A 12,882-nucleotide genomic window follows, 5' to 3' on the forward strand; every position below is an offset into this window, starting at 1 on the left:
CCCGGGCGGCCGGCGGTATTGTAGCACGCAGCTTCCCGGGCCCACCAGCCGTCTCGGTGTGTGGCGCTGAGGCAGGCACACAAAAGAGCGGCTGCAGCTGCCCCCGTGTCCCCGCCGCGCCGCGGGGTGGGGACCGGCCCCGCCGCTGCCAGCAGGGGTAAGGAGCGGGGGCGCAGGGCGGGGGACCGGCGGCTCCGCCGGGGGTGTGGCGGCAGCATCCCTGCGGGTCCCCTCAGGGGAGCGGGGAGCCTACGGGGCCGGGCGGGCGCTGAGGGGGCGCCGCGGCCGCCCCCGCCCCGCGCGGACGTTGCTCCGCTGGAAATCGGGGCTGGGGGCTGCCCGCCCCGTCCTCATCCCCAGGCAGCCGAGCTGCCCGCAGGGAGACGGGGAGCCCGGGTGAAGGGGAGCCCCTGCGGCATGGCGGCGTCGCCGCCGGTGTGGTCGCGGTCGGCGGCGCGGCGGCGGGGGGCTCCGGCACGGGGGGCTGCCGCACGCCCGCATGTCCCCGCTGGCGCGGAGCCGCTCTTTCTGCCTGCCGTGGCGGGCGGGCGGGCGGCGGCGGAGGAGCCGCGCCGCCACCGCCTCCTGTCAGCCGCTGGAGAGCGGGCAGCGTCTCCCCAGAGCCGGGCTGCCGTTGGGGACAGCGGGTGGCTCGCGCTGCCGGCTCGCGGTCGGCTGCCTCTCGGGACGGCTGCGAGCTCTCCGGCTCAGCCCGCCATCCCGACCGCCTCACCTCAGCTGTGCCTTAACGTCTGCTTTCGGTAATGCAGGGACCGACAATGCAACACAGGCGTAATGTCTGTGTTTTGTGGGAGGGCGGGAGGCTTAAGAGTCCGTTTGCCGTAATAGAGCGAAAAGAAATGCGAGAGGAGCCCTCGTGTGATGCAGCACCGCTAAGAGTTTGTATTTGTTTCTGATTTCATGCCGCCAGTGCAGCAAACGGATCAGAGCTTTTGATCCACTCTTTCCCCGTTCCCTTCATCATGGGGTCTGGAGGGAAAAAGCCGCTCAGTTAAGAATACTTGATTTTTTTGTTGGGATAAACAGCATGAGACAATATAGCATGGTCTGTTTTCCCCTTTTGAACAGTTTTTTTAATATGTGGGAGGTTTTTGTATTGCCATAACAAAAGGGATGGGGGGGGGGAGAAGGGGAATGCTGCGTTTGGAGCTGCATCTTGGAAAGGCAGACTGGCTTATTTTGCCTCAACTAGCAGTCTGCGCCTTCAGATTTACATACTTTGCATCCCCAATGTCGTTTTGATGGTTGTTGCATGCTAGTGAGGGCATAAAAGGAAAGAAATTTAAATAAAGACAAGAGATCATACAATGTTCATAGTACAGAAAGAACGTGCATTGCAGTGATGTTTAAAAGAAGTCTTAAATTACTGTGAGCAGTTTGGGTAAAAAATGCAAGTAGTGTTTCAGTTGTATTACCTGGTCAAGGGCACCCTATAATTTCACAGGAGGGTCTGGGAAATCCATTTGCAGAAAAGGTATTTCATGTATTGTACCTGTTACCCAAGAATCCCTCATTACTTAACCAGCAGAACTGAAAACCAGGAACAACTGCTATTGTAGTTTTATGTGGTTGCGTGTAAGCAATAGTATTTCCACGTTAGGTAATTTCAAAAGGGAGGAATTTTAGTATAATTCTTTATTGCCACGTAAGTAAAAATACAGTATGTGCTGGTTATCTGTATGTTGAAAAGCATAAGATTGAAGTTTATGTTAAAGGATAAGATGGCAATTTATCACTGTGTAGTCCATTCTCCTCCATATGGGACAGACAAGCATGAAAGAGCTTTTCTTTCCATATGTTGTTCTATGAGTACTAAACTACTAAAGGGGAAGCCACTGTCCTTACTCCACTTTGGGCTCATAGGATTTCAGGCTGCAGACTTGCCCTCGTAAACCTTGATTGTCAGGCTTCCTGAACCTAAAGTCTCTGATAGTTTAGCCCTTATCTGCACTTGGAAATATCTAAAGCTATTTTTAAAAATGCAGCGTTGCCTGTAATCAGCAGCTGCATTACTGCTTCCCCTTAATCCACTGATCGTAAAGGAAAAGTGTTCTTGAAAAGGCCATAGCTGCTCAGTTCTTTTGGTCCAAGTCTTATGATTCTAAGGAAGAATCTCGAAAAGCATTTTTTGTGCAGTTACTTGGTTAATGCCAGTTCAGGTTGGAGACTGGACATGAATTTAAATAGAAGCTATGTCTTTAAAAAGTGACCTTTGCTTAAGGCTGTGAACATGAGAAGCCACTTCAAGAAACATAATTTTACCATCTCTCCAGCTGTTCTGATAAGAACATTTGCTAGGAAATAATTTGTGAAAATAACCAGGGTTTAAACCTCTTCCAGTTTATATTCCTGTGCTGAAGATAGAGAAATCTAGCAAGAAGTGATCTGTTCCAGGCTGCAGCTCACAGAGAGAAATACAGAAGATCTTGGTTTTGTCCAGAACAAAATCTTGGTTGTAGCCTTTGAATACATCAGGTTTTAGGTGCTTTTGCAGACTTTTTATATCCATTTCCCTTGTAACCTGTGTTTAAAGAAACAAGGCAATGCTTTCATGCTTTAAGCCATTGCAACAATAGAGGCTGGGGAGCAGCCCTGCCAAGAAGGCCCAGAGGTCCTGGTGAACAGCAAGCTGCATGTGAACCAGCCACGTACCCTGGCAACAAAGATAGCCAGGAGTATCCTGGTCTGTATGAACAAGAATGCAGCCAGTAGATCAAGGGAAGTAATTATCCCCCTCTACTCATCATTCAGTAGACTGCATCTATAATACTGTGTCTGGTTTTGGTCCCCCCCTTTTACAAGGAAGATACTAATGAACTGGAGTTCTGCAGAGGCCACCAAAGTGGTTGGGGCTGGAGGTCAGGCTCTGTGAGGAGAGGGTGAGGGAGGGGGACTTGCTCAGCCTGCAGAAGGGGAGGCTTTGGGGGGACCTAACAGCAGCCTTCCAGTACTTATAAGGAGGTCTTCAGGGAAGTGGAGCCAGACTCATCACAGCGGTGTGTGACAGAGAATGAGAGACAATAGGCATGTGTTGAAATGAGAGGTTCAGACTGGATATAAACAAAATCTTTTGCCCCACAAGGACAATCATACATGGGAACAGGTAGCCCAGAGAGGTTGTCGTCTCCATCCTTGGAGGTTTTTAAAACCAGACTGGATAATGCCCTGAGCAACCTGGTCAGGCCTCACTGATGACCCTGGTTTGAACAGGACAAGAGGCTGGACAAGAGACCTCCAACATTCTTTCCAACCTGAATTATTCTATGATCCTATGAACAGTTGTATGTTTGTGCCTATCCATACGTGATGCAAGAAGCAGACATGTTTCCAGAAGGCAGAATTTTTTTAGAAAGAACTAGAGCTCCCATTCTAGGGCTAATCCATGATTCTCAGCAAAGATAGAGTATAATATCAGTATGACACATTGGCCTCTATTACCCATGTAATAATACATTACTATTAGTACAAACTAATACCTTACTATAGGCCTCCTAAGGAAGAGATATTTGCTTGAAATATTTTTATTTTAATGTAGATATAAACAAAATGAAGAACATACTTCTTAAAAGCAAGAACCTTTCTACGTAGTATCTTTTGGCACTCCTGTGAGGCAATTAAAGCCTTGCAACATTAGTGGAAGAGACATAATGGTGGTTCTTATAGCTGGAGACAATAAAGGACTGATGCAGTCACAGGCACTTCACAAGTTAAGAGGAAGAGCTGAAAGCAGAATCAGAATTCACTAGTTTTTAGACACTCCACAAAACATGCAATTGCTGAGTCAAATGTTCATTATAAGTACTTTGGATACTTGCAAATGCTTTTAGTCTACTGAAGAGAGCATTAAAATGTACGATTTTTTTCTTTTTTTTCCTGAGGACCCATTTTCCCTTGAGAGCTGTGTGAAAAGCAGCTCAAGAAAGCACCATGTGTTTCTTGAAGTGTTCGGTGTTTTAGGCTTGTGCTGCCTGCAGGAGCAGAACATGCAGCACTTAGGCTTTATTATGGCATCTATGAGAAGAGGGATTTCATTCCAATTCTCATTTTTGTCTGAACTTAAGTCTTATCTTGTCTACTGATACTGTTTTCCAGAAGAAAGGTCTTATACAACTGGTAAAAACACATATGGAATGAACTGTTTGTTTCTGATGCTGGTAGGTGAATGCATTGTCATTTGAGTACATGACATTCCTTTTTTATTGCAGTACTTACTGTCTTCATTCACCTGCTGCAGCAGAGGAAGGTGACTTGCACTTCAAGAGGAGTAAGTTAGAGCTGAGCAGAGACTGGTATGGAAAACTCTGTGATTAATAGGTACTTCCACCTAAGCAAAAGAGGGAGAACTAGAAGCCATGTAGGTAGGGATGACAAGAAGGTTGCGTGAAATACTGCTGGAGATGCGTACTCTGAAGTATACTTGTGCATGAAGGATCATTTTCTTTTGAAATAGAAATGAAGAGGAAAGGAAAGTTGGCAAAAAGGTATACAAAAAGTCTTGGAATGGTCAAATTTGTCAGTTATAACCAGTGTGAGACTTGGAGTCTAGATAAGGATTTTCAAATAGCAGTACTTCTGCAATGCAGATATCCACTGATACCCACCTGGAGTACCAGTGGGAGCTGCACAGAGGAGTATCTTGGGGTAGTTTTCTGTTGTGAACTATTAAAATGAAGTTTCCTTCAGAAGATGGCCCTTCTGGTTACAGACTTAGTAATGAAGATTCGGCCACACAGTAATAACTTGTTGTTGTTTTATTACTTAGAAGGCAGGTTGGATATTCCCATTCTATTAATTGAATGAAGTAGTTTTTGAATTTCGTGTTGTACATCGAAGTTAGGAATATTTGTGAGCATGTCACCAGCTAGCATTATTTCCAGACTTCTGTCTTTCCTTTTACTTTCTGAGAGATCCCCCTCACAGATGCCCTTGTCAACTACAACCTTTGGAGAAGTTCCTCTGCCCAAGTCAATTGTACAATAACCCCGATCATTTTCAAAGAGTGAAATCTGCTGGTTTTATTCCTAAAAGTTTCTACAAGAGAGAGGCCTGACCTTGCAAGTTTTTCTTTTATATGTCATCTGTCTTTGTGTGTGAAGGGTTCACAGGATCTAATGCTTGAAGAATTTAGTGAAATTCTTTCATCTCAGTACTGTGGTTAGATTTAGCTAAGATTTAGTAATGTGGTCATAGCAGACAATTTACTTCTTACCGTCATGAATATGCAACATCTTAAAAAAACCCCAACAAACAAACAGCTCACAACCCAACATAATAGTTTTGTAACACTAACCACGAGTGGCGACACTGTTCTGGTAGGTGTGCAGATCTGGGTGCTTGACCACTGGCGTGCAGAATGCCAAGTGATGTCTAACACAGGAACATAGGGCTTTTTGGGTTCATTTCCATTTTCTCCAGTCGGGTATTTTTCTTGCAGTGACTGTAGAAGAGTCATCTCTGCTTTCCAGTTGTTCCGCTTTGGATTTGTTGTGAGTTTCAGCCAAGTGATTATCTTAGTATGACACTGCAGGGTTCTCTGGGGGATTTAGTGAGATAGTAATTCCAGTAAAAATTGAACAGAAAATTCATATTTTAGCAGATAAACAGAGATGGAGAATTCATATTCTTATGTATAGGCTTTCATCATTCCATCTCGCTGTGTTAAGAGCCTGAGTCCACAGAAAGAGCTTCATTCAGCTGAGGTTTTAGGACTGACATCAGAATGATCCCCTGGGATCACTGTGTGGTCTGCTCCTCTGGATAAGCTGCTGCAGGAGGCATAGGAATAAATGTAGAAGACCTTGTGTATCTTGGGGTTGTAACAGTTGATGTAAACATTAGTTGCACTACAAACTAGCAACAGACAGCAGTGACAATGTCACCTCAATTCCCCACAAACATACTGTGCCTATCTTTGGGAGAATCACATGGACAGATCTCTTAAGGGCCCCTGGAAGGGACTCCTTAGGCATCCTGCCATACAAAAGACCACTGGTCTCATGCAAAGTGACACTGTAGCACCCAGAAATCCTCAATCACGGGGAAGATTAAGTTATTACAGCATTTCATACTAAGGAAGAAACAAAGTGCATCAAAAGCCAGGTGGAACCAGCTCAAAGCATTTGTGACAGGGCAGGCACTTTTGAAGGGGTTATGGTAATAAAACTTGGAGAAAGCTCATCTTCTACATCAGGGAGAGAATTGTAGACCTGTAAGTGCTGACTTACTTTAGGAGTTCTAAACTGGTTAGAGAAATAAAACTAGCATATCAGAAAGCAAGAGAACATGGGAGGAAGGAAGGAGGGAAAGAAGAAGGAGGGGAAACAAGACATCTGTATTGTTGGTGGTGATAGTGGTGTGTCTGTATATGAAAATTCCCTGAGGAGGAAGAGAAGTGACAGGAATCTTTGAAGTGTAGGCTCCAAAAGAGTGTATGTTTAGATAGAAGTAGGGAGTCTGGATGAAACATTAGCTGCAGTTCCAAAATCAAGGTGATACCTGCTGCAAATTGTATGAAACACAAGACTATGAAGTCATCAGTGTGTTGTCTGCATTAAACCAGGGTAAACAACTACTAAGGAACAAAAAAATCAGGCTCCAAGTCTGTCTTTTTTTGGTGCTCAATTATTCCAAAAACATTTAGACAAGTATTTCTAAACAGCATTTTTTCCCCTTTATACAAGCTGTAACATAGGGTGAGAATCCCAAGTTCCACAAGGGCAGCACCTATCTAAACAGTATTATAAGAACCTCACAGAAGGGGTGGCTGTGTTTGGCATTCAGTGTTCAGGTTCAGTGAAATAACTGATCTTTATGTGAGAGAAAGAACCACATATTTGCTGTCTTCATGCACTAGACAGAAACAAAGGTACTTGGGTGGACTTTCTGTCACCCACTGTGCCCTTCAAAATCAGAAGATCGTCTGCTGTACTTGATTGGTTAGCCTGTCTTTCTAGGGAGTCTTAGAAGTGCTAGTTAACTTTGCCTTTTCCTGCTACAGCAAAATGGTAATATATTCCTGAGTGCCTGGTTACTGCAGCAACTGGAACAACTGAAGAGAATGAGTTGCATAGACCAGATTCTGTTCTGGAATGACATAGGATTTTAATTTTTTTTTCCCTCCCCTGTCACCAAGAGTGAAATGACATCACGCAATTGACATTACTCTCTAGAATCACTGATACCAGCTACCACAAAAATATCATTTCAGTGCAAGGGCAAGTGCACCCCTTTGGTTTAGTCAAATCTTAAAATAGGCCTCAAACCTCATACTCTAAAAGCCAAGAGAGATGCCTTTTCAACATTTCAGGGAGAGTGCATGGAGATGGGATTGCTTGTTTCTCGTTCAGAACCAAGATTGCTTCAGAGCTGCTATACTCAAATCCACACCAAATCTCTCTCCTGGGAATGAAATCTTGTATAAACACTGTTACTAAGCATATCCTTTTTTTTTTTTTTCAGTCTGTTAAGGATGGCCATCCTGACTGCTACCAAGTTTCACAGGGTTGCTGTGCTGTCTTGAGTTTCAAAGACCAGTACAACTACTAATGTCAGAATAGTCATAAAGGCAGTTACACAAAGAACACAAATATTTCTACTCTTATAAACTGATCCAGTATGGGAAAGAAGCAGACTTGCCTCGGTTCCAGATTCTTACTATGCAGCATAGCATGTTGTTGCCATGCTACCAGAATTGCTTGCCTTGATATTTAAATCTACCCTTAACAGATTTGCATTTAAAAAGAATGAACTGTTAACAGTACATTAAAATATAAAATAGCCTGACAAGGCTTATGCCTTGTCACCAATTTGTTCATGTATTTTTGACCCCTACAGATTTTTATTTTTTTTCCTAAATAAACCCCACCATAATAACAAATCTCAGAGATGAACGAACCAATGAAATATGGAAATATGGTTCTGTTTGGTAGTGCAATGAAGGTTTATATCAGGGGAAGAATATAAATTATAGCTTCAATACTTAACAAAAATGTGCATTTTGCCTACCTCAGTAAGTGCCTCTTGCCATCCTTCGTAGTCTCTGATTTAGCATTACAAAGGGAAATCAGAGTATAATGATATTTTCTTGTTATTGCTGGGTTGTGGAGGAGAAAGGAATGTTATTTTCATGTATATGTGTGTGTGTATATATATATAAATAAAATGTCCTTTTGGGCACAAAATCTTGTTTTACTGGAAGACAACTCTTGATTAGAGGTAAGGCAGCTTTAAAAAGAAACTTATCCCTGTGATATTCTTAGCCAGTCAATCAGTGTGGCTTTAATTATGTAGAAGTATTTGACATATTATGGCCCAGGAGATAAGAGCTGTTGCATACTGGATGACAGAAAGGGAAGGAATTCTGTTGGTGACTAGAAACTCCATGCTCAGTGCTGCATCAGAAGCATAAAATGAGCAGTGGAGGGGAACACTTCCTAGTAAATACTGATTTGCAATGCATTTCTGATTCCAATATTGTGAAGGTTATTGATGGCAGAATTCTTCATTCCTGGTAAATGACTACCTGCTTTCTTGATGGAAGAGTTGCCATGAAAATATCTCTGTGGTATCAGGAGTGTGCCTATAAGTCAATTGTGTTGGTTTTGGTTTTGTTTTAAATAATAAAGGGTTTTTCTTTGTGTTTTCAATGGTAGGTGGAAATCTCTCTCTGTTCTTCCCTAAGTAAAAGGCCCAGAAGGTATCTGTTGTGATACTTGCTGTTTTCAGTACTTGGGAAGAGAGCGCCTTAGGGTTTTTAGCACATCTATTCCACACCTATCTGCAGTGATAATAAATTATCTCTACAGCATGTGTTTCATCTGATATTTGTCCTCCATTTATTACTCAACTCCTATGCATCATAACTGGATGCACCAACTAGCAGATGATCTAATTAGAAATAATGATTTGGGGGAAAAAAAAGTGCTGTTAAGATTTTATTAATCTTGGGATGAATAACCTCGTGTCAGTTTTGTTGCAGCGTAAGATGTATACATTAGTACTGTAATTCTTTTGTACTGTCATGCTAGGTAAGATTTAGCTTTTGAAATTCTTATCAGAAAGTGTCAAAGCAAAGGAAATAAATTTGATGGCCCTGTTTTACAGATAGGGAGTCACTGAAATGACTTGCCCAGAATCATTCACCCTGCTGAGTGACTGAACCAGGAAAAATACCAAGATCTCCGGAATGGTTGCCTAAAGCTTTATCCACAGTACTATCTTAACCTGGTTCTTGCTTTGTACCATAGCATTTAGGAGAATAACAAACTATTATCTGATCTGCTTTCTGTCATACATACATCTTTCTCACATTTTGGTACAAGAATGATTTGCTTCATGAGAAGGTACTTCGTACAAAACATAGTAAAGAACCTTAGTAATGTATGCTTTGCTTCCTAAAGACATGAATGAGGGAAAACTGGGGGGAGGTGGGGTGTATTTATTACAGTGCTACTAGCCCTTTGTGACAGTATTTTTTTTTCTTCCCCATGCATATCTATGTATTTGTTTTGGAGGTTTTAAATCACAATTTAGTAAAATCTCTGGCTTATTCTTGAGCCAACATTGATTTAACTTAGATTTGTTAACACTTTTTAGTGTTGGGAGTCTTACGATATTTCATGGTTTAGTTAAGGCTCCAGCTGCTGGTGTGTGAGAATTGCAGCTTCGAGTTTCAACTCATACAGGCTCCAGGAAGGAAGAAACTGTGACTGTGTATTTTAAACATCTGTGGACAATATGATACCTTTAAATAATTTTGGAATTCTTGAGATTGGCAGTGCTATAGCAGTTGTAGTGGAAATAAGTTCCTTAATAGTAACCAGCATCTGTTTGAATGACATAAGCTTAAGTTATTGGTTTTTGTTCTGATAGTACTTAACAAACCATTCATAATAAATATAAGCAAGCCAAATGCCATCCAGAGTTTCTGAACCAGCTGTTTTATCAGTGAGTAGTCTGCAGTGTTACATATTTTCATCTATGTAATGATAATCCTACTTAAATTAATGTAGTAATTAAGGTAATGTAGTAACCTACCGTGGTTACTGATAGATACTATTGCAAGGTTGGGAAACATGAAATCTGTATACTGCTGCTCTAAGTCTCCCACCCTCCCCATGTTCCGGCACAATGAATCTTGTCTTTTGACAGGATGAAATCCGTATTGCCTTTAAGATGATACCTCTCTCATGATTGGATGAACTTGTGACTCTTAACTGGGGCTGACAACTGAGGTTGACTCTAGCTGACTGGTTGACAACTTGTAACATGTTGGTCCTATTGACACAATGACTGTCATCTCCTCAGGCTGGACTGGTAGTAGTCCTTCCTCCTTCTCTCTTCTTCAGACCATCCTGTGAGGCCTGTGAGGCTGAGCAGGAGTGGTTTCTCTTGCTCAGCTACGTGCCAGGCTCCCTATCACAAGAAGCATGCTGAAGATTGCAGAGACCCTCACATATCATAAAGACAAGCAATGGGGGAAAGTCAAGCAGAAATTTTTTAAGCAGTAAAGTTTGAAGTTTACCATGCATGTGGAACTAAACTAAATAACATAGTAGCATCCTGAATGAAATGGAGGTGCTCGGGAAAAAAAAAAAATTAACAGGCTTTATTGTAGTGGAGTCTATGAGCCAACTAAGTGTATAGGACCCCTTTGTGGTAGGCATTTACAAAGACAGCAGTGGACTGTCATTGCTCAAAAGACCTATCTAAATAGACTCGATGGTTTGTTTCCATTTATCTGATCGAGGAAAAGAATATTGCAAGAGTGTAAAAACATGGTACAGAGCCAATATAACCTCATATTATGGTAGAGATAGGGTGTGAAACACTGGATTTAATCAATAACACACAGACCAAACATTTACTGAAAACTTGGAGTAATAGGTATGTCTATAATTATCAGTTAAAATAGCTTAAATATACCTAACTGGAAAATCTTAATTTGGTTTTTCTATTTAGTTGAATTTTGCTTTTAACCTTCTTGCTGTCTTAAATTATGAATATAAAAATAATTACCTTTAGAAATGAATGTATTAAATAATTTGCCTGTGTAAATATGAATAGCAGGTTGAAAAAAGTTCTCTGCCATGGAGACTATAAAAGGATGGCTTTGCAGTTATTACACTATTTCCATTGTTGTTCTTGAGCAGTACTGTGTCAGTGTGTGGGGTGCCTACGTGTTTGGTTTTGTTTTTTAAACAAACTCCCCAAAGTCTGCTTCATTCATCTGTCACCTGTAGACTTACTTAGAGATTTTTAAGCTCTCTGTGGCAGGAATGTCCGCAGAATACTTAACATAATGAAATCTTGATTAACAGACTTTTCCACAACACACACAATTTAGGATTTATTTGCCCCCAGCTGACAGTTGTTACTGTAGCAAATACAAGATGAAGAATTAAATGGAAAGGAAAATACTATGTCACTGTTCAGGGCTTGAATCTGATAGGTGTCAAAGGGCACAGCAGTTGATTATAGCCTTGCAATGCTAGGCTGTATATGGTGGTACAAAGTTGTATCCTGCAGGGAAGCCTTCTAAGTGCCTGCCAAAATCCATTGAGAAAGCCCAGGAAAGGTCTGCACAGTGTTAGGTTGTTGTTTTACAATTGTGGGCAACTTCTATTATTAAGGGACTGTGGTGTGTCTTTGCAATTTAAGTGGCTGGAAGCTAACCTTTAATTTGAACTGGGTGCAGCTCAACAGTATTTCAAGACTTCAATTTTGCTAAAAGCTACAAACTTCCCTGCAGTACTCCGGTCCCCCAGATTGTCCCACCAGCCCCAGCAGGACTATAGCTGTATGTCTCTTTGCAACGTAGGAAATTCTAGTTACCACAAGGAGGCTGCCATGGTGTAGTTGTTCAGACCATAATAATTAAGCTTAGAAAGATGAAACCTAGTTGACTTAATGATAGAAAAATAGGAATTTTTCCAATTGTTAGAGGAACTAGTCTATGTTTGACTTTCCCAATGAGCAAAACAATTATATAATATGTAGTATTCTTTAAGCATCATATTCTGCCAGGCATAATACTTTGTGTCGTGTGTGTATATATCTATATATATATAAAACTGTAGACAAGACTTATTCTAAACCTGATACCAAAATTTATACACACACTGTCCTGAGCATCAGTTGAAGATGAACCAATCTATTTATGAACAAATAATCAAAACACTGAAGAATAAGTATTAGCAAGACTCATACTGCCATTTACATGGTTGCCTTAGTAGCTGCTTAGTGCATGTTTAGTGATGAGAGATGCAGAGTACTGAATTGAAAAATTCATAAATAAATACGAAATAGACTGACCCACAATGTACCAGTGTGATGTCTCAGGTAAGATGTTTCAGTTATCTGTCAGCTATTTCATTTTGAAAGGAAAAACATTAATTCTCGAAAGTGTTATCCAAGTGCATAGCTACATTTACTGAGAGCCTAGGAAATATATTGTTTATTTAAATGCATTAAGCAAACTAGAATTATCTTATGACAAATGACATAAAAGGCAGGGGAAATTCTTGTTTTCATACTAGCTTTTATATCTATCTATCTATCTCTAAAGCTTCATTAATATTCCCCTAGTCTTTTGATAACCAATATGACACAAGTAAGGTAATAGGCAGATATAGAGCATGAGGCTTCCTGTGTGTAGGTGTCTTCCATACTGCTGCCCAGCTATAATCTTCCCTTGTACTGGGGTACAGCAACCTTGCACTGCAAGATTAATGCCTTTTTTCTGACTGATCTGTTACCTGTGTTTTTTTCCATGTGATACCATTAGTTTACATACTGCAGTTAGGCCAGCTGCAGTCTAAAACAAATCTCTTGTTTAGGCCAACTGTAGATCTGATTAACCCT

The 12,882-nt window shown here is 41.4% G+C and overlaps 1 protein-coding gene across 4 annotated transcripts in view; it reads left to right on the plus strand.

The window, feature by feature from the left end:
- The first annotated feature begins 48 nt into the window (after positions 1-48).
- The window catches only part of APBA2 (amyloid beta precursor protein binding family A member 2), a 110,972-nt gene continuing 98,138 nt past the window's right edge, over positions 49-12,882 (plus strand). For 2 of the 4 annotated variants that reach the window (XM_030015724.2, XM_030015727.2), the window contains exon 1: positions 49-157. The gene's annotated coding sequence lies outside the window, so the exon portion shown is untranslated. Of the gene's footprint in view, positions 158-570; positions 762-4,226; positions 4,311-12,882 lie in introns of those variants that run through there. The other 2 variants (XM_030015725.2, XM_030015726.2) reach the window with 2 other exon arrangements.

Source organism: Aquila chrysaetos, chromosome 5 (genome assembly GCF_900496995.4).
Source record: "Aquila chrysaetos chrysaetos chromosome 5, bAquChr1.4, whole genome shotgun sequence".
Lineage (NCBI taxonomy): Eukaryota > Metazoa > Chordata > Aves > Accipitriformes > Accipitridae > Aquila > Aquila chrysaetos.